Raw genomic sequence first — 19,950 nt, 5'->3', positions numbered from 1 at the left:
ACACAATGGCCAGCAGGATTAGGACCTTAGTTCATGAAGACTTTGAGGATCAATGTTTAAAATATAGGTTTGTTTTATCCCCATTGAGGCCATGGAGACATGGACAATTTAACCCATGGCAACTCAAAGATCTCTTGGTTTAAGAACACCTGATGCAGCCTGCAATTCTGCCCTGAGAGTGCCACATTACCCCTGGATGAATGAGGGGCCATTTTATCCTGCTTTCCAATGGACAGCGTGCTCATTTGTGCCATGGTGCCACAGGTCTGTTCCTGGAGTTCTGCCTCTCCCTTCATGCATGCCATGTCCCTCATCCCTCCCTGGAACCTATACGGAAAATTCTAACAGTTGCAACCCATACTAGGCGAAGACCCGATTCTTAAATAGATCTTCCAGAACCACCCATCCTAACCTTTAAACAAGCATTGAACCTTGCCAACCTCATCACCAGAAACAAACTTCCTATGGCCCCAAACACACCAAAAGGATCTAAACCGTGCCATGACAAGAAGTGTAAAACCTGCCAACACATCACCACTCTCACAAGAACTACAACTCACAACAGAACCATCAACATTCCTGAAGCTTACACCTGTACCTCCAGAAATGTAATATATAGCATGCAGTGCACTGGATGCCCTGATAGATAATATGTAGGAGAAACCAAACAGCAACTGGATACCAGAATGAACGCATGCCAAAAATCTATCAAAGACAAAAATACCCAGTTACCTGTGGGGGCACATTTTTCACAAGACAACCACTCTCTCCAATCTCTCAGTTCTAATCCTGACATGGAATTTACAAAATACTTTTTGCAGACAAACCTACAAACTTCACTTATCAACCTACTGCAGGGGGTACTTGAGAAGGCCGTAGGGGGTATGTGCTGGCAGGTGGGGACAGAGCACTGCCATGCATTATCCCGCACTGCCACTCAGTTAGATGCGGCAGGTGGGGGAAGCTCGCACACAGCGGCTGCCACCTCTCTGCATTCAGCTGCACACCCCCCAACACATACTTGCCTTGCGTCTGGTCACAAGGAGTACACTACTCCGTGTCTGGCTGCCAGGGGTATGCTGATCCAAAAAGGTTGAAAACCCTTGACTTATTGGATACAAAAAAAATCATGGACTAAATATAGATATTGGATTTATGGTACATTATAACCTGCCTAAAATCTGATATCCCAGGTAACCTCTCCATAATTTAGCAGCTACATTTTATCATCAGGTCACCATTTCCCTTCCTTCCTCCCGCCCCTGTTTCTCACCTGTTGTCTGCCCCACACACTTGCATTTTCACTGGCTGGCATTCTTGCATACTATCTTCTGGCTTCTATCCTATCCAGGAAGAGCACAGAACAACTATACAAGCTTCCCTTGCCTGAAGAAGAGTTTGTACCTGGAAGCTTGCAAAGAAGAATTTTTCCAAATATTTTAATTAGTCTAATAAAAAATACTGGATTTACCTAAAGAACCTTGTCTGCCTATGTCCTTAGACCAGCAGGGCTACAGCCAACACCCTCTAACAAACTGGCCCTCTTCCAGCTGGCCAGCTGGTGGCACTGTTAATCAACTCCAGCAGCACATGTTGCTGTGGAACTCATCTCAAAGAGCAGATATATCCCTGGTCTCCTCCCCTGTGGAGAAACCTTTCAGGCTGCCAGCACAAAATATATAAATATGTTACAATATAAATCGCATCTTTCATTTTCTTTGCCAGCCTCACAAAGCTCCTAAAAGTTAAGCTGCCATCTAAAAGCACATGGCTTTGCTCCTCCACATCTGTCTGTCTCTTGCATTTGTTGTTGCACTGTGAACGGTTTAATTTCCAGTTGTTTTTGACAGGTACAAGCATACTACTCAGCCTCACACCCTCCTGATAGCCAAATCCACCCCAGCTCGCAGTCCTCTGGATTCAGCATAGTTATACTCTGGATGAACATGTCTTGGGCGTGGTGGAGTGCTCCAAAACAGAGTTAAGTTTGTTTACAGCTACTGAGTCCACTGCCTGTGTGGCCAGATATGGGAGTGTCCTTCAGAGATGTTAGAGCAGATGCTGAAGTTCTTTATTTGGGGGGCTTTGTTTCTCTTAGCAAGTGGGAGCACTCTCATCCACAGATCTGACTGAGTGGAATGGGGGATGGCAAATCCATAGCACTCTCCAACCTCCACTCAGTCCTCTGCAAACCCATCCAGGAGGGCCCTGCAAGCAGCCAGGCAATTTTGGAAGCAGAAGGGGGTGGCCATTGCTTGCTATAGATTCCGGCTGGAGTAGGACTACATCTGATCTTGATTCCCTTTCCACTCAGTAGGCCTTTCGATCTGTGGAGGCAACTGCTTGCCCTGACTTGTCCCCTTTAAATGCTGCACAAGAAATGGCTATTTAACTATTATTTAATCTGAATAAGGGATGCACCAAAAAGACAGCAGCCCCCACTTCCAAATATCAGAGAGAGATTGTAGGTAAATGGAGGTCAGGTCTCAACTAAACCCTCGTGGACATTGCTTTTGGTGGCAGAGGACCAAAGGAGGCCAGCAGTGACACAACCATCACATACCCTGAGCCTTCACTTTCCCTGAGCCTGGCCTGCTGCTACTTTTGCTGCTTCCACCATGGCAAGTGGCTGCCTGTCCCACGGCCGCTTGCCCCACTGCTGCCACTGCCAACACCACTGCTGCTGCCCACATTCTGGATCTGGCCTAGGGCACAAGGTGAGCTTCACACCCCTAGTCTAACCTACTATGTGGCACAGCACACAACAGAGTGAGCAGCATAGTGTATCTGCCTGCCAGGAGTGGGGGGAGCTTAATGACTTCCCAAAGTCCCTTCCAGCCCTACTTCTCTGAGCTTTCCCTTTTTAAATAGCAGGCTGTGGCAGGACTGCACAAGATTAATTAAATGGAGGTTCCTTCTTATCTGTGAATTGTACATGAAGCTCTTTGGCCTATCCTGCTAGACAGAAGGGACAGTGGTAGCACAGACAGGCGGGCCGTATAGGGTGTAAATAAAAGTAGCTTTTCTCCTGGGGGAAAAAGCCTTTTATTCTGGGATCTTAGTGATGTTACAGTTCCTGGTCCCACTTCAAGGACCTGTGAAATATGCCAGATACAGGCTTGGTTCAATAACAGGTATCTCCCTAAGAAGTCCTTGCCTCAGATCAAATATGCTAATACTCTCCCTTCCTCTCTTCCTGTAGAAATTGGTAAGTTAATAGCAGCACATTCAAGTTAATTACCAGTCATTCCAGGGACAGGTTGTGCTCTATCTGGTGACAACAATGCAGCTTGGAAGGTCTACAGGTGTAAAGAGCTGTGCTGCATCTATCGAGACTGCCTCAAATAAGGTATCTATAGTTATAGGGAGCTTCAATAAGCTACTCTAATGTATTTGGCTTGTGAGGGCACAGACAAACCCATCCACTTGCCCCCACAACTCTGGATGTTCCAGGCTGGTGAGGTAGAAGTGACCAGTAACTCAAAACAGAGTGTTGTTGTTCTTGCTGGGCCAATCCTAGCACAGGCGACTGGTCTGGAGGAGGGGGCACATACCCCCCCCTAAGATTGGCCCCCAACTTGGCACCACTCAGGACGGGGCAGTTTTTTTGCTGCTGGGGGGAGGAGAGGGGGGCACTAAGCTGCGGTACAGAAGTATAAGAGTGGATATGGGGCTTTTGGCCCCCCCGGCCCCCCCCCACAAATTGTGGCCCCCCCAGACTCAGGAGGCACCAGTCACCCCTGAATCCTGGTATTTCTCCTATTTTGTTTTCTGTTGTTTTATAGGAAAACCCTCACTTCTAGCAAAAAGATGGCCACAGACTGGGACAGTTCTGAGCTCAGTATCTTACAGAATAAACCCAGAAGTTCCCATGCATCTCCTAGGTCCCTAAGGGAGGCAAATCTGACATAAAAATGCGTCCAAAATAAAAAATCCAGAAAAATTGGGCTTTAAAAAGAAATTTGGTGTTAAGGAAACAACACATTTTTTAGCAAAGAGGCTAATAAGGGGAACTTAACTCTGAAAAGTTGCTGAGAAATCTTAGCTACCACTAAGCACTGGTGTCTTACAGGAGAAAATCTTAAAAGTCTGTTGAGGCAGTGAAAGAAGCTAGCATTAGCCATAAACAGTTGGATGAAGTATTGAACACTATGACTCAAGACACTGAAGAAGTTACTGCAGGACACAACATGCTTGTTCCTAGCCACCCCTCTTTATAGATCCAAAATGACCTATGTTCTACAGACTAGAATATTTTGTCATATCTTTTATTTTATCATCCATATAATTGAGAGGGATGTTAGACAAGCTTTTGGGTCCTAAGTGCCCTTCAGTCCTCCACATGAGGTTGATGCTTCATACTTTTCATCTGAAAAATGTTTGGAATAGAAATGCAGAATCATGACAGTGAATTTAGAAATGCCATTCATCATTTGATGCAACCATCTTTGCTGCTTATCACATACATGTTCGCACTTGCATTATAGTTAACTGAGCATATGGCATCAGTATGCTGATCTTGAGGAATATACTTTGAATATATGACACAAATTGCAGAACTTACTTTTCTAACCAATGAGGTTATAGGCAGAGTGTTTACACTGAAGGAACAGGTCTCTGCTGCATTGTAAGTTCTCTGCATGAATAATTTGTGTGCCCTTCATTCTGTGTCTTTGCTATATGTTACATCCATTTTCAGGCCTTGGCTGCAGTTGTGGAAAGATACGCAAAACAACCTGAACATTGGGTGAGTTCAGTGGATTTTACCTGGAAAAGCATTGCCTCATCCAGATGCATTTGTTAAGAGCTTTGGCTGCACTTAAATTAAAAACAGATCCTCTTTTTGCTGAAAAATGTAGGAACTAATCGAAGCCCTTTATGAATCAGGCAAAAGAGATACTGGAGTGCTATTCTTTTTTGATGTACAAAATAAAGGACAACATCAAGGGAAGTCAGAAGCCAGAAACTACTTTTTAGCACCTGAAATATTTAAATGTTCACTGACTTGAGCCCACAAAGTGAGGTTACAGACTTGAAGTAAGTTTTATTCCAAAAGCCAGAAGTGCAGGTCCCCCTGCTGTTTTCAGCTATGTGGCAAGTGCCGCACAATGAGAAAGTCCTCTTTATAGGAGACATTTCTAGTTGAGACCAGTGGTTATCATACTTGTTTAGGGTGGCCGTTGGTCCTGTTTTATACTGGATAGTCCTGTTTTAAACCCTTTTGTCCCCTGCCCACTTGACATAAGGAAGAATTTGTTTACTGTCCGAGCCCCCAAGGTCTGGAACAGTCTGCCAGCGGAGGTGGTTGAAGCACCTACATTGAACACCTTCAAGAGTAAATTGGATGCTTATTTTGCTGGGATCCTATGACCCCAGCTGACTTCCTGCCCTTGGGGCAGGGGGCTGGACTCAATGATCTCCCGAGGTCCCTTCCAGCCCTGATGTCTATGAAATCTATGAAATGAGGAATGGACTGCAATAAGTCCTGTTTTTGAGTTCATTGGTGGAAATACATGTCCATCACTTATCCTTGCAATTCTATTGCCTGTGCCCAGAGCTAGAGTGGTGCACACAACCAAGAGGAGCAGGGTTCCCAGACCCTGAAGGAAGAAGGGTGGTGGCTTTTTTGTGGTGGCCCCCACCCTTTGCTGCTGCTTGGCTGAGGAGGCAGTGGCCCCACCCCTCACCAATGGGATGTCCTGTATTGCAGGGATCTGTCAGTGGCCACCCTGTGTTAGACTCCAGGCTTCCCCTTGTTAGATTCATGACACACCTTGTTAGACAAGGGCTCCCCCTTGGAAAATGCTGGCTCTTCTTGATTTTCACTTGATTGCAGAAAAATAATAAGAGCAATTCTTCTGATACAAAGAATTTTGAAAGACCACAACCTGCCAGAATGTTTGCTGCACTGTGAATTCCTATTTGAAATCTCAGGCATACAAGGTGCTTTGGGTAGATGTGATACCTTTTATTAGACCAACTAAATAGATGGCAAAATTGTTCTTTGCAAGCTTTTGGGCACAAACACCCTTCTTCAAGCATATGGATTGTCATTTGAAATCTCTGGACTTATCTTGTGACTCATGTGCAAGTGTTTGCATACCTAACAGTGCTAATATTGTGTGGCACCCTGTGGCATCCTTAAAAGGATCTCGTGGTATCCCAGAGTGCCGCAGCACCCTAGTTGACAATCTAGAGACACTATGAGCTGCAGAGGCTGAGGGCATGAGCTCTTGTCACACCAACCTGATTGCCTTTTATGATCAGGTCACAAAAGCCTTAGATGCAGGCCATGGATGTAGCCTTTCTGGACTTCAGCAAGGCCTTTGACACCATCTCCCACCCCTTCCTCATAAAGAAATTGAGTGACTGTGGCATTGATGCCTACGCAGTCAGATGGATTGCAGATTGGCTGAAGGGTCACACTCAGAGGTTGGTGGTGGATGGGTCATATTCAGCCTGGGGAGAGGTGGGCAGCAGAGTCCCACAGGGCTCGGTCCTTGGGCCCACACTGTTCAATCTCTTTATCAGCAATTTGGACAACGGGGTGAAAAGCAACCTGTTTAAATTCGCTGATGATACCAAAATTTGGGGTGAGGTGACTGCGGGACCTGAACTGTTCAGCCTTCACAAGAGAAGCCTGAGGGGGGACCTGGTGACTGTCTATAAACTCACTAGGGGCGACCAGAAGGGTTTGGGAGAGACCTTGTTTCCCCTAGCACCCCCTGGCATAACGAGGCATAACAGCCACAAGTTGTTGGAGAGGAGGTTTAGATTAGACTTCCATAAGAACCACTTCATGGTCAGGGCAGCTAGGATCTGGAACCAACCTCCAAGGGAAGTGGTGCTGGCTCCTACCCTGGGAGTCTTTAAGAAGAGGCTTGATGCCTACCTGGCTGTAGTCATTTGAGCCCAATTTTCTCCTGCCCAGGTGGGGGGTCGGACTTGAAGATCTACAAGGTCCCTTCCCACCCTACTTCTATGACTCTGTGATTTTATGCCTGAGCCTGACTTGTCTCTTCATTCCTCATTTATCTCATCACATCTCCTGGCTCCCTTCAAAAGATACGGGGGCACCCCCGGGTGCCCTAACACCCTGATGGAGAATCACTGACTCAGACCCTGTCACTCTTCCTTAGGAAGTGGGGTGCTGTAGTCCAATAACTGAGCTTATGAGTCATTTCTATACATTCAGAGCTCCACTTAGGCTATGAGTTCTCTGGGCTTCTAGCTGAACCCTTTCAGGGATGTTTTTGGAAAGCAGTAAATAGGTATTTCTTAACCATGGTGACTGCTCTTAAAGCCCTCAGGGGTTAGAGATCTTTGGCAATAACAAAAGTCCACTTTTCCATAGTCAGATCTCCCCCCTTCCTATGAGCCTAGGAATAATAATTCCAGGGTGGGTACTGCCCTTTCTCCTGCAAGTGCTTATTGTCTTTGGTAATGTTTGCCCCTGCACAGAGCAGAGCCCTGCTTTTAACTAGCTTTTCTCTGTGCTGGATTCTCAGACTGCAAGGTTCAAGCCCCTATCTATGCTTTCTCACCTGTGAGCCCCAGGGCAAAATTAACATATGGTATGGTAGGGGACCAAGCAGCTGGAAATCATTCAATGCTGATAGCCCTTCATGGCTCGGGGTGATAGGACTTCAAAGAGGTGTCAAACACCTTTCCAGGGTGTGGCAGTTGTCTGGCCTGCAGTATAATACACTGCCCTTAGGCAAGTGGAGGTGGGTTAACACAATACAAAATGGAGCTCAGGATCTGATACAGGCTTATTGCATTCAGCCACATCCTGTATCTTCAGTAGCTGCACATACCAGTGCAAAGTGGCATTCTTCAGCATCACCTTTGCATCCTTGTCCTGCAGTAGCCCAGCAAAGAATTAAGTACACGTTAAATATACAGATACTGCAAATAAATTGTAACATTGCTCAGGAGGAGCAGAGAGGGAGTGCTGGGGGAAAAAAAGGATGGGATCCCCCCACCCTCACTGATAACCAGAAAGAACCACAATAACCCAGCACCCTGATCCATCAACTATAACATGAGCTAAAGTGATCCTCATCTGCTTTTAAAGATGGAGCATTTTTGAGCATAGGACTAGAAATCAGGGGCTCTAGGTATTATTGCCTGCTCTACTGCTGGGTCACCAAGTGCCCCCAAAACTCTAAAACTGAAATAGGGCAAGACAGACCAAGGAGAGCCATGGGAAAATGGAAATCAGCAAGCGTGAAATGCCTTGTGCAGGATCGTACAGGTGGGCAGTGACAGAACCAGGAATATAGCCCAGGTCTCTTATGTCGGCTAGATTCTGTAGTCCTCTGTGTCGCCTTTCTCCATCCTGATATCTTACGAGAGCAAGAGGGAAGGGACAGTCCAGTGGGAAGTTCAGCCGAGTAGGCCAGAGCAGTCTGGGTGCCAAAAAGCTAGGAGATAGGTGGCCCCACTTAGGGAAGGGGCTGGACTAAGCTGGTGCCACTAAGCAGACAGGACAGAGATAAGGCCACCACACCAAGAGGATGAGTTGACCTGGAATTCTTAAGGCAGCTCTCAGAGGCCGTACCCTCAAGGGATATGGTCATCACGGGTGACCTTAACTACCCTGACATCTGCTGGGAGGAGCAGTCAGCTGGATCTGACCGTTCATGGTGGTTCTTAACTTGCATACAGGACCTTCATCTTATGCAGGAACTATACAGCCCCACTAGCAGAAATGCCTTACTGGACTTGGTGTTTGCTACAGGGAAGGACCTGGTAGACGATCTGCAGATACAGGGTAATCTAGGAGATAGTGAACAGTGACCACCAACTGTTGGAATTCACTATCCATTGTAAAGTGAGAAAGATAACCAGCAGGATAGAAGAGCTAGACTTTGAAAAGCCTAACTTCAATTTGCTCAGATTAGTAAGGGAGGCACTAAAGGACAAGAGCCCTGGTGAGATGGGAATCCAGTAAGAATGGTTGTTCCTCAAGGAAATGATCCTTCGGGCATAGAAGGAGACAATCCCACTCCACATAAAGGGGGGCAAAAGGGCCAAGAAACCCTCTTGGCTGAACAGGGAAATCCAGGAAAGCCTATGGATGAAAAAAGAGGCATATAGACTATGGAAGCAGGGGGTGGCCACCAACGAGGAATATACCTGCTTGGCTCATGCTTGCAGGGAGTCAATTAGAAAGGCCAAGGCAGCAATGGAACGCAGGCTGGCAACAAATATTAAAGACAACAAAAAGTCCTTTTTCAGGAATATAGGGAGCAAAAAGAAGTTGCATGGTAACACAGGACCCCTACAGGACAGGCTAGGGCAATTAGTGACAGATAGGAGGGACAAAGCTGAGCTCTTCAATTAGTTCTTTGCATCAGTATTCCTGAACACGGATGTAGGCATATCTCCAAATTGGACTGTAAACAGGCATAGGACTGTTTGGGCAGTTGTGATGCTCAGGACAGGTCCCAGAGGACTGAAAAAGGACTAATGTGATCCTTATTTCTCAGATGGGGAAGAGGGAGGACCCGGGCAGCTATAAATCAGTTAGTCTCACCTCTTTCCTTGGAAAAACCTTTGAAAAAATTGTTAAGGATCACATCTGCAGGAGTTCAGCAGGAAAAATAATGCTGAAGGGCAACCAACATGGATTCATAGCAGGTAGATCCTGCCTGACTAACCTTGTTTCTTTTTATGACCAGTCACAAACTGCTTAGATGTAGGAGTTGAGGTGGATGTCACACACTTGGATTTTAAAAAAGCCTTTGATACAATGTCACATCCCATTCTTATAAAAAAATTAAGTGGCTGTAACTTAGATGATTACAGGGTCAGGTGGGTGGCAAATTGGCTAATGGGATGCACCTAGGAAGTGGTGGTGGGCAGGTCAGTATTGACCTGGAAAGATGTTGGCAGTGGTGTCCCCCAGGGCTTGGTCCTCAGGCCAGTGCTGTTCAATATTTTCAGTGATTTGGACGATGGTGTGGAGAGCACACTGTCCAAATTTGCATATGACACCAAACTTTGGGGCAAGGTAGACACATTGGAGGGTAGGGAATGGATTCAGGTGGATTTGGACAGGCTGGAAAGGTGGGCAGAACAAAATAGGATGCAGTTCAACAAAGATAAGTGCAGAGTGCTGCACCTAGGAAGAGGAATCACCAACACACATACAGATTAAGGGACGACCTTTTCAGCAGCACAGCAGCAGAAAGGGATCTTGGAGTCATAGTTGATTCGAAGATGAACATGAGTCGACAATGTGATGAAATGATCAATAGAGCTAACCACACTTTATCATGCATTAACAGGTGCATCACAAACAGGTCTAAGGAAGTGATACTTCCCCTCTATGTGGCATTGGTAAGGCTGCAGCTGGAGTACTGTGTCCAGGTTTCGGCACTGCACTTCAAGAGAGATGTGGATAACCTTGAGAAGGCTGAGGAGGGCCACTTGTATGGTTAGGGGCCTGTAGGAAAGGTCCTACGAGGAGAGACTGAGAGACCTTGATCTCTTCAGCCTCCATAAAAGAAGGCTGAGCGGGGATCTGGTGGCCGTCTACAGATTCATGGCATGGCAGCAAGGAATATGAGATACTCTGTTTACTAAGGCACCCCTTGGAGTACCTAGAAGCAACGGCCCACATACAGAAAGAGAGCAGATTCAGAGTAGACATTAAGAAGAACTTCTTTATGGTAAGGGTTACCAGAATTCGGAATGGGTTTCCAAGGGAGGTAGTACTCTCCCCTACCCTGGTGGTGTTTAAGAGGAGACTAGACCACTACCTGTCTGGGGTCATCTGACACTAGCACTCTTTCCTGCCCAGGGCAGGGGTTGGATTCCATGATCTTCCGAGGTCCCTTCCAACCCTAAAAATCTATGAAAACTATGAAATCTATGAAGTCTGGGGACGTGGAAAAAGGGAGCTGTTGCAGGGTGCCAGGAGTAGTGGACCTGATTTGGGATGGGGAGTGCAAGGGGTTGGAGAGATCTGGTCTTTACTGGGGTGTAGAAGACTGAGAGGGTTGCAGTGGGAACCCAGGAGTGTTGTAGGGAGATGGTTCTTGGGGATGCAGAGATCACAACAAGGTGGTTTCTGGGTGGTTTCTGGAAGGAGCAGGATTTGGAACACTTCCTGGGTAAGCTTGGGCCAGTCACTTAGGGCCAGATCCTTGAAGGTCTTCAGGAGCCTACCTACTCTTGTGGACTGGGACTTCAGTCTCCTGTGGTTCAGTTCCCATCTCCCAGAGTGTTGTGAAGATAAGTATGCTCCAGACTGTGTATGAGGTGCCCAGATACTAGGATGGAGAGGAAGGCTTGCTGTAGCAGGGAAGCTGGCAAGCTTTGAGGAAGTCCAGCACAGGCCCAAGCACACTGTCACACAGGCCCACTCCCCACTTGGGTTTTCCCATGCAAGAACCCTCTGCAGGGGTGGGCAGGCAGCCTGCTACTACCAGCCTGGACTGTCCTGCTCCAGAGCTGCTCCCTCCAGCACAACTGTATCCTCTGCCCAGGAGTTGGGAGCTGCCACCTCCCCCCTTCCCTTCCCAAGCTGCCCAAGGACTGAGGAGGAGGAAAGCCTCAGCCTGTCTTTCCCTGGGTCTCCTTCCTCCCCCTGCCTGCCTCATGCCCCAGTGAGGGGGTTATCCCTCACTGCTCACAGCAGGTCACAGTAAGGGGAAGTGTCTCTGCAGCTTCCTCGTCTTGAAACAACCTGCCCTGTGCCCTACATACTAGGAGGTCACAGTGTGGCCTCAAAGGCTAGATCCAACTCTGTCTAGAGCAGCAATTCCCAACCTGGCTGCTGTGGCACCTGGGGAGGATGCCTTGAGGTCCTTTCCAGGATGCCGCAGGCTGCCATGCGACAGCAAGCATGCTTTGGTGTGCCAATGCAATTTACAGGTGAAAAGGCAGGGCTGCTTTGTGCCTTTCTAGATGAACTCAGAAAGATACAGAGAGGGCACCAGCTTTTGTGAAATCAAGTTCATATCTGGGTGATGATGAAGCCAAGTTGGGTTCATGAAATTCTGATGATAAAGTGAGCTTGTGTTTAGGGAAAACTTGTGTGCTATCACTGTATAATCTTATTTAGTTGGTCTATGACGGTGCCTATGAAACTGTGCCTTTGGTTGATTTCAGACTAGGAGGGCTAGCTTCTGCTTGTAGAAGATATGATGAAGAAGCTGTTGGTAGACAGATATTTTGATCCTGCTGCTGGCAAGTTTAGCAAATCTGCCACCAGCCCTAATAGAAAGAAACTGCCCAGAACTTTCTGTCACTGGCTCTTGGATCCCATATTCAAGGGTTTTTTTGGTGCAATTGTGAGCTTCAAGAAAGACGACACAGCTACAATGACTGAGAAACTAGACATCAAGATGGATAGTAAGGACAAGGAGGGCAGAACCCTGCTGAAAGCTGCAGTGAGGTGCTGGCTACCTGCTAGAGAGCCTCTGCTGCAGATGATCCCTGTCTACCTCCTATACCTTGGGACAGGTCAGAAATACTGATATACGAGGGACCCCCTGAGGATTAGGCTGCCATGGGTATTAAGAACTGCAATCCCAAAGTCACTCTGATGACAGACCTTTTTTAAACAACTCTCTGACGAGGGCCACGTCTGTGCTTTTCACCATGTCTTCTCTGGTCCTGCCTCTACTGTCTGGAAAGTCAGAATCATGGGACCCTACACACTTGGGAAGAAGGAAGATGTGCTCTCCCCCTGTCCCTGGGACCCCCAAATGAGCCATCCGCGGCTCTGTCCTGTGCTCTGCCCTGGCTGGGCACCGCCCGTTGGTGCCCTTTGCTTCGGCACATGGCACAGTTACCCCACTTGCCCCCACTTGCTATGGCACTGTTTAGTGTGCACCACTGTCTTTATGGTATCCAGGTTGTAGCTGTACTGATCTAGAGCTGGGACAGGCAAATATTTTGGGCAGAGGGCTGCTTACTGAGTTTTGGTAAGCCATTGAGGGCTGCATGACAAGCAGCCAAGGGCAGATAAATATTAATTTTCTAAATGTTTTAGGGGCCCTGCGGGCCGAATAGAATGGCCTGGTGGGCATCGTCTGGCCTGCAGGCCGCATTTTGCCCACCCCCGATGTAGAGGCAAAAGGAATCAGAACCAGTGGTAGAGGTGCTATCTTTTGTTAGACCAACTAGAATTTTGCGCAAAAATTTTTTAAAAAATCTTTATTTGCAAGCTGTTAGGCACAAGCACCCTTCCTCCGGCATAGGAGAAAAGCTTGTAATCCTCTGAAATACAAACTTTCATTTCTACCTGGGAGAAGGAAAAAGGATTGTAAGAGTTCTCCCAGGTGGGGAGATGTCAGGTATCAAGGTAATTTGCAGACCCTCGCAGGTGAGAGGCTTCACACGAGCTATGCACTGCCTGCCCAGAGGAGTTTTCCATCTGTTGATTATCCTGTGAAGTCCAATTGTGGATTTTAAACTTAATTGCAGAACAACTTCAAAGAAGTTTTTTTACCTTCCTGCCTGCCATCTGACACCTCCAGGGAAGGAATTCTACCTGACCAACACATCGAAGAGCTACTCAGCACAGCTCACAGAGACACTCTCCTGGACCCAGAGGGACGGCCTTCTATCTTCAGCTCCCTCCATGCAAAAATGAAGTTTATTTCCTACCTATGGTGGTGTAGGTTGCCTATTTCCTACCTATGGGGACTTTTTACCATCTTGTACCATCTACACTTTTCCCCAGAGCCTGATGAAGAAGGGACTTTGATCCCGAAAGCTTGCAGAAAGGGACAATTTTCTTGCCATTTTCCAGTTGCTCTAATAAAAGGTATCCTTTTGGAACCAAGAATTCTAGGTGGTTTTTTTGTACATCTGTATTTCATTTCTACCCAGGAAAACTTCAGTTTTCTCCGATGTCTGACGAAGGGTGTTTGTGCCTGAAAGCTCGCAGAGAAAGATTGCTTTCTTTTGTATTTTTTTTTGCAAAAATCTCGTTGGTCGAATAAAAGCTAGCCTCTCTACCACCAGTCCTGACTGCCCAGGTGGAGATGAAAGTTCCCATTTCATGGGATTGCAAGCCTTTCTCCTACGCCTGGGTGCTTGGGCCCGAAAGCTTGCCAGGAAATACATTAAAAAAAAAACATACGTCGCAGCGACCTAGTCGGCCTAATACAAGCGCTCGCCTCTCCCCCGACCCCGAGGCCGCTGTGGCCGCAGCACGCCGGGCGCGGGCACAGGAAGCGGAAAGCGGCGGCACCAGCAGCGCTGTAGACCCGGCCGGGAGCAGGCGGCGGCAGCAGCGGCATGGAGCGGCCGCCGCTAGAGGTGGGTCGGGCTGGGGCTGGGTGGCTGCTCCCTCCCTCCCGCAGCCTGCACCTAGGAGGCGGCTGCGAGCCCCCCCGCCTTGCCCTGTGGAAGGGGAGGCAGCTCCCCCTCTTCCCCCGCAGCCCCTTGTCCCGCAGCCTGGCGCGGCTGTGGGTGCCTCTCCCTTGGGTCCCTGGGCCGGGGAGCTCTGCCCCTGCCTGGGCTGCGCAAGGTGGAGGAGGCGGCACAGGGCTGTGCCTGCGCCCTTAGGGTAGCCCAAACCCGGCTAGACAAAGCCCTGGCTGGGGTGATCTCCTTGGGGATGGTCCTGCTTTGAGTAGGGCGTTGGACCAGAGCAGTGCTTCTCAACCCCAGGGGTCTTGGCCCAAAAGCAGGTGGGGAGACTATATGAAAGGGTAGCAAATAGACTACAAATGGATCGGCAAACTTTTAAACAGTCGGTTCTCCTTTAGAAAAAAAAGCACGGAGAAACTCTGGCTTTTCCCTTGTAGGCTGGCAGAGATACCCGCCCCACGCACTGGGGGCAGGGGGCTGGGTTTGGGATTGTCCGTCCATGTTTACAAATGGGTCCCGGTACAAAAGCTGTTGAGAACCGCTGGACTAGGTGACCTCCTGAGGTCCCTCCCAGCCCTAACTTTTTCTGTGATTCAGGAGCTTCCAGGCTACTCCCCGTGTCCCTTCTGGCACAGTGGGTGTTGGGGGGTTGCCAGGAGCTGCATGGGTGGGCAGGTAGCTTCCCTTTGGTCACTGTCTGCCAGATGCACTTCCCAGCACGAGCAAGGCTGGCATTGCAGGCCTGGACCCACTCGAGGTCACTCAGTTCATCTGTAGGCACTTAGGGGCCTAGCTTTGAAAATTTCAGTCTTGTGTGTCAAAAGAGCACACGCCTGAATTCTGATGAAACCGACAGCTCTGCCTTGCACAGCTGCCAGGGAAAGCTTCCCTCGCATGCAAGCAAAGTTTCTGAGCTTAAAGGAAAGAGGGAGCTATTAATGAGTAGGCACGAAGCAGAACTGAGCAGAAGGGTCTGCCAATATACATCAGTTACCTGGGCCATATAAATCAAGTTTCATGCATTCGAGATACCTAGAGTTGCCAAAAATAGGCTATTCAGGGGAGACCTCTTAATTTTTTTTTTTTTAATGGATCAACTTGAGTTAGACAGGCTGTTTTATTACAGGTTATCCTCGGGCAGATTATGGCCACACAGGACTGAAACCGTCTCTCTGCTGCAGACCATGTCTGCCTGGAACCTCATCCTCTTCGAGATAAGTCTGAGATCCTTTTGCTCCAAAAGCACCAGTCTCTAGCAGTTAGATTGAAGGTGACTGTCGTTTTAGAGCAACGCTGGTCCATGATGTATAGCTGAAGCGTTCTGAGCACAGGGCAGAGCTATTGTGTTACTTGCTTTGTTACAGTATAGTCACAAACATCAGATGGGTGCAGAAAAAAAATCTTCCTAATTCCTGAGTGCAAAGATTTGTTCTCAGACCAAAGGCTGTGTCTGTGCTGGTATGTTTAACAAAGGGTTAAGGGATGCGGTGGTATATGGGGAGTTAGGGACAGTGTTCAGACTTGTAGGAAAAGTGTTGTTCAGATGAGAAACCATTCCACAGTATTTAACCTTCTAAGAATCTTTATTTTAAGCAGGCTTGGCTTTTTTCCTCCTTTGGGGTTTGAATACATAACTGCCTGCAACGCTGGGACCAATATTGGCCTTCTAGTCATTTAACTTGTTAATTTTAAAAAATAAATGGTGAATAGAGTTACAGAAAAACCTCCCATATGAAAACCCTGTGGCAAGCCAAAATTCTGGAAGGATTTCCAGCCAGTGTTCAACCACACAGAGGTAGTTTAACGGCCAGTGGCTGTCAGCCAGGAACTTTAGAAGTGAAGCAGATGCTCGAGCTGTGTCTAAGCTAATGATACCTCAGCTAAATTTCCCCATTCTTTTTGCCCCTGCTGATGCGGGCATTGGTGGGGAAGGCCAGTGTGATCCAGGTTATGGATGGCTGCTGGCATGCTAAAGCAAAGTGTATGCTTAAGTGTGCTTGTCCTGTGAAAGCATGCTAGAATACAATATTGGCACAAGGCGCCTGGTTTGAAGCACAGCTGTGCTTTGTATCTTTGTAACACAACAGTGCCTGTAAGTGCACTTGAACCAGCATGACACTTTTTTTTTTTTTTTTTCTCCCTGTTTTGCCAAGTATAGCTGCATCCATAGCATCTCTTGGTCAGTGGTAGGAGGATTCTGGCCTTTGAACCATCTTTGGAGTCTGTGTGAAATGGTGGTTACATTGCTAATGGTTGCTGCTGCTGTGGGGGTGTATCTACATGTGCATTTATGTGGATTTAAATGTACTGCGCAGCAAGTGGGACTTGTCCAGCATCTACATGTGCAGGTATTGAAGCTCATTAACGCTGTGTGTGGACTGACTTGGGACTAAAGTTAGTCCCAAGTCAGTCTACACGCACAGTGTCATTGTGCAGTAAGGTGTCTACATGTGCATTACTGCGCAGTAACGAATCAGGAGTATATGACGTAGGTATCAAATTTACGTTCAAGTCAGTGTAAGTTGCCATATTTACTGTGTAGTATAATCACGCAAAACAATACATGCGGGTGCATGTGTAGGCGCATGCCTGTACCACACAGTTATTTCAGTTACTGCGCAGTAAATGCACACATGTAGATGTGTCCTGTATATTGGGTGTTTGCACAGGAACAGGGGATGGATGCTGTTCTTTCTTTAAGATGGTTGTTTATTTTAGAAATAACTTTCCTGCCTTCTCTTCAAAGCAGTGGGGATAATAGATCTGAATAGAGGGAGTTAACCGTACCTCCAGAAGTGACTCCTGCCCCTTCCTCCTTGGCTATTTAGGGCCTTTTTGTTGCAAAGCATCAGGGGCACAGAATGTTCTGAAGTGTGAGTCACAAAGCTTGGAGGAGGATGGATAGATAGATGTCTCAGTTCTCTGTAATCTTGATGTAAAAACACAACCCTTTGGCTATTATGGTTGTGACAAACCTAAAAAATATAATTGACTCAGAAAGGCCTCCCTGAATTTGCAGAGAGTCTGAAACAATAGTTCCTGAGCTAGGACTTGCTCCTTTTGTTTGGAGGGTACCGTAACTTGGGAGCCAAGATAATTAACTAATGCTGTGTCTGCTCATTGAAGCATGCTAGCACGTATCCCTATTAGACTTAAATAAGCAATTATTGAAATGCAGGACATAACTTTCTGTGAAAGCCACAGAAGAGTAGCTGGATGAGACTTGGGTGGAATGGAAGATGTTTAAATGAAGACAAATAGGCCTTCAAACAGTGCAGGGCCAGGAGCTACAAGGGTGCAGTTGGTTTCAGTTTCCAGAGGGTGAATCAACTTTCAAAAGTTTGGGGAATGTTGTTGTAACCCTTGGGCGGGAGAGGGAGTCACAAAGAAGGTCTGCTTTGGATATGTAATGTGCATGTTTATGGGAGGGGGAGGACAGGGCCCAGAATCATGCAGAAGGCTTTCTACTACGCAGGCTGGCTGCTTGCCTCTGGGCTGGGACCCAGAATCTGGCTTTTTGTCAGTCTGGCAGAGTTGTGTGTTGCAAGGCAAATGACAGTCTTGTATCTTTGGACCCTATTATATGTTCAGATGACCCACCTGCATATTTATTACCCATCTAGAGGGGGGGAAATGCTTTAAAAATCTCTGTCTTAAAAAATATCACTCCTGTAATGAAGATACTAGTTTGTGTGTTGATGACTGAAAGTAAGAGCTCAAACATGCCACAGAAACCCAGAGGTTCCTTCCTGGCTGGAGGTTCTTTCCCCTCTGCTCAAGGTCAGACTAGTTGCGCATTTGGGGTCAGGAAGGAACTTTACCCCAAGGTCAAGTTACTGTGGACTGTGCAGGGGGTTTGTCTTTCTCTTTGTCAGGGGCATGGCTCTCTTTCTTTCTTGGATCTTTCACGCTTATTTTAACTGCTTGCAGTAGCAGGACACTGAGGCTGCTGGCAGACAGGGCGGAGGGGAGGGGAAGGAAATCTGGCGCACTAAACTTGACATGCTACGGAGTCCAGCACATGCCCAGAAGCTGGACATGGCTCTCCCAACATCTGTATAGATTGGATGCTTTAGTGGGGTTTTTTTTGGTGCTTTCATTTAATAGCTGATTGAATTGACTTTACATAAAATGTCATAAAGTCCCACTGAAGCACCCAATCTATACAGACTCTGGGCAAGCTGGGTCAAAGTAAAGTGCATTTTTTTGTTTTATTTTCCCCCCTGCCCCAATATCTGCAAGCGCTCTGACAGTCCTTATCCTCCTGTACTTTACCTTTGGCAGGTTAGGTTGCTATGCCTTGTAGTTATGTGGCAAGGTTGACTGTAGTAACGGGTTAGACTTTGATTAGTATGGTATTGGTTGAATAGGGATGATACTGTTTTGGGCAAGGGATTGGACTAAATAACCTCCAGAGGTCCCTCAGCCCTACTTTTCTATGATTAATTGCATTCTTCCTCTAAAAGCCCTCATGGGATATAGAACTTGAATAACAGAAAGGCCCCAATTCTGGATCCACATGGACCAATGTCTGGATTGGGGCCCAGTTGAGAAAGTGAACATTCTTGAGAGATTCATTTGGCTGTGTTGCTTGTAGCACTTTGCTTTTGTAATTTTTACTATTTGAAGTTACTCAACTTTGAGGAAACTGAGAATAGGAAAATACTACTGAAGTGCAAAGCAGCCAAGTTAATGTTGCTCTGGGAACACTTTAATGCAGGAATATCCTAGCTCTTCTACTATTTCTAACTCTGCAGCCCTAATATTGCCTTCATGTAGCTCGAGGGTTTTCTTATTTAATTTAGTAAAGAAGCTTGGAAGTTAAATAGAGAGGAAGTTCCCCAGTGCGCTAGCTAACAGGCAGCCATTGGCCAAGAGACAGCTGGTGCCATTTAATAATCGAGGCCAACTGCATGCTTAGTCAAACATGTGCGTACTTGTGGACATTTGCAACTACTTGTTCTCCAGATGGCATCTTCCAACTGTGCAGAACTTTGGGAACAAACCATCGAGTTCCTTCTAATTTGGTAAAGGTTTGATATCTGAGTAAGAGTTCATTCTGCATCAGGGTGAAGCGTCAAACTGAGTGGTGCTAGAGTTATCTGTGTCTGAATTGCATCCTGCGTTTGTGGGGAGAGGTTGATGAGATTGAATGGGTAGTGAAATCCTCTTTTTTTTTTTTTTTTTTGTTTAAAAGGGTGTATATCTCTCACTTACCTTTTTTTTGCAGAATGACTTCAAGGAAGCCAGGAGGCAATGACACAACTAACTTCCTTGGAGATGAGATTTGTTTCCCTGTGCTTTGGGGCCCAGTGTTTTGCAGGAAATATTTTTGGAAGCCTGCAGCCATGTGAAAACAGGAAGGTCAAGACTCCTTATTTAGTGGCCCTGATTTAAGGTGATCTCTCCTGCACCCTGTAAAGACCATGCTGCTTCATCCTGATGTGAGGTGCTCCTGTTTTGCTTGTCAGCCTGCTGCCCTGAATCCTCTTCTCTTTAGGGGCTTATGAGGGCTCTCTTGATTGATAGGGGGTTGAAGTTTGCAGTATCATTTGTGGGTTGTGATGAAAACAAAAACACTATATGAAAGCTCAGGTCCCCTAAGCTCTGCCT

At 47.1% G+C, this 19,950-nt stretch overlaps 1 protein-coding gene and 1 pseudogene across 1 annotated transcript in view; both read left to right on the top strand.

Moving 5' to 3' along the window:
- The first annotated feature begins 11,250 nt into the window (after positions 1-11,250).
- Positions 11,251-12,878, top strand: LOC109319021 (annotated as a pseudogene).
- Positions 12,879-14,201: 1,323 nt separating this feature from the next.
- VANGL1 (VANGL planar cell polarity protein 1) overlaps positions 14,202-19,950 on the top strand; it is a 60,730-nt gene continuing 54,981 nt past the window's right edge. Inside the window, exon 1 of the mRNA XM_019548744.1 lies at positions 14,202-14,283. The gene's annotated coding sequence lies outside the window, so the exon portion shown is untranslated. The remainder of the gene's footprint in view (positions 14,284-19,950) is intronic.

The sequence above is a fragment of the Crocodylus porosus genome, unplaced genomic scaffold, assembly GCF_001723895.1.
Source record: "Crocodylus porosus isolate Cpor-Errol unplaced genomic scaffold, CroPor_comp1, whole genome shotgun sequence".
NCBI lineage: Eukaryota > Metazoa > Chordata > Crocodylia > Crocodylidae > Crocodylus > Crocodylus porosus.
Note: the sequence above shows the minus strand (reverse complement) of the source record. Positions and strands in the feature narration are given on the sequence as shown.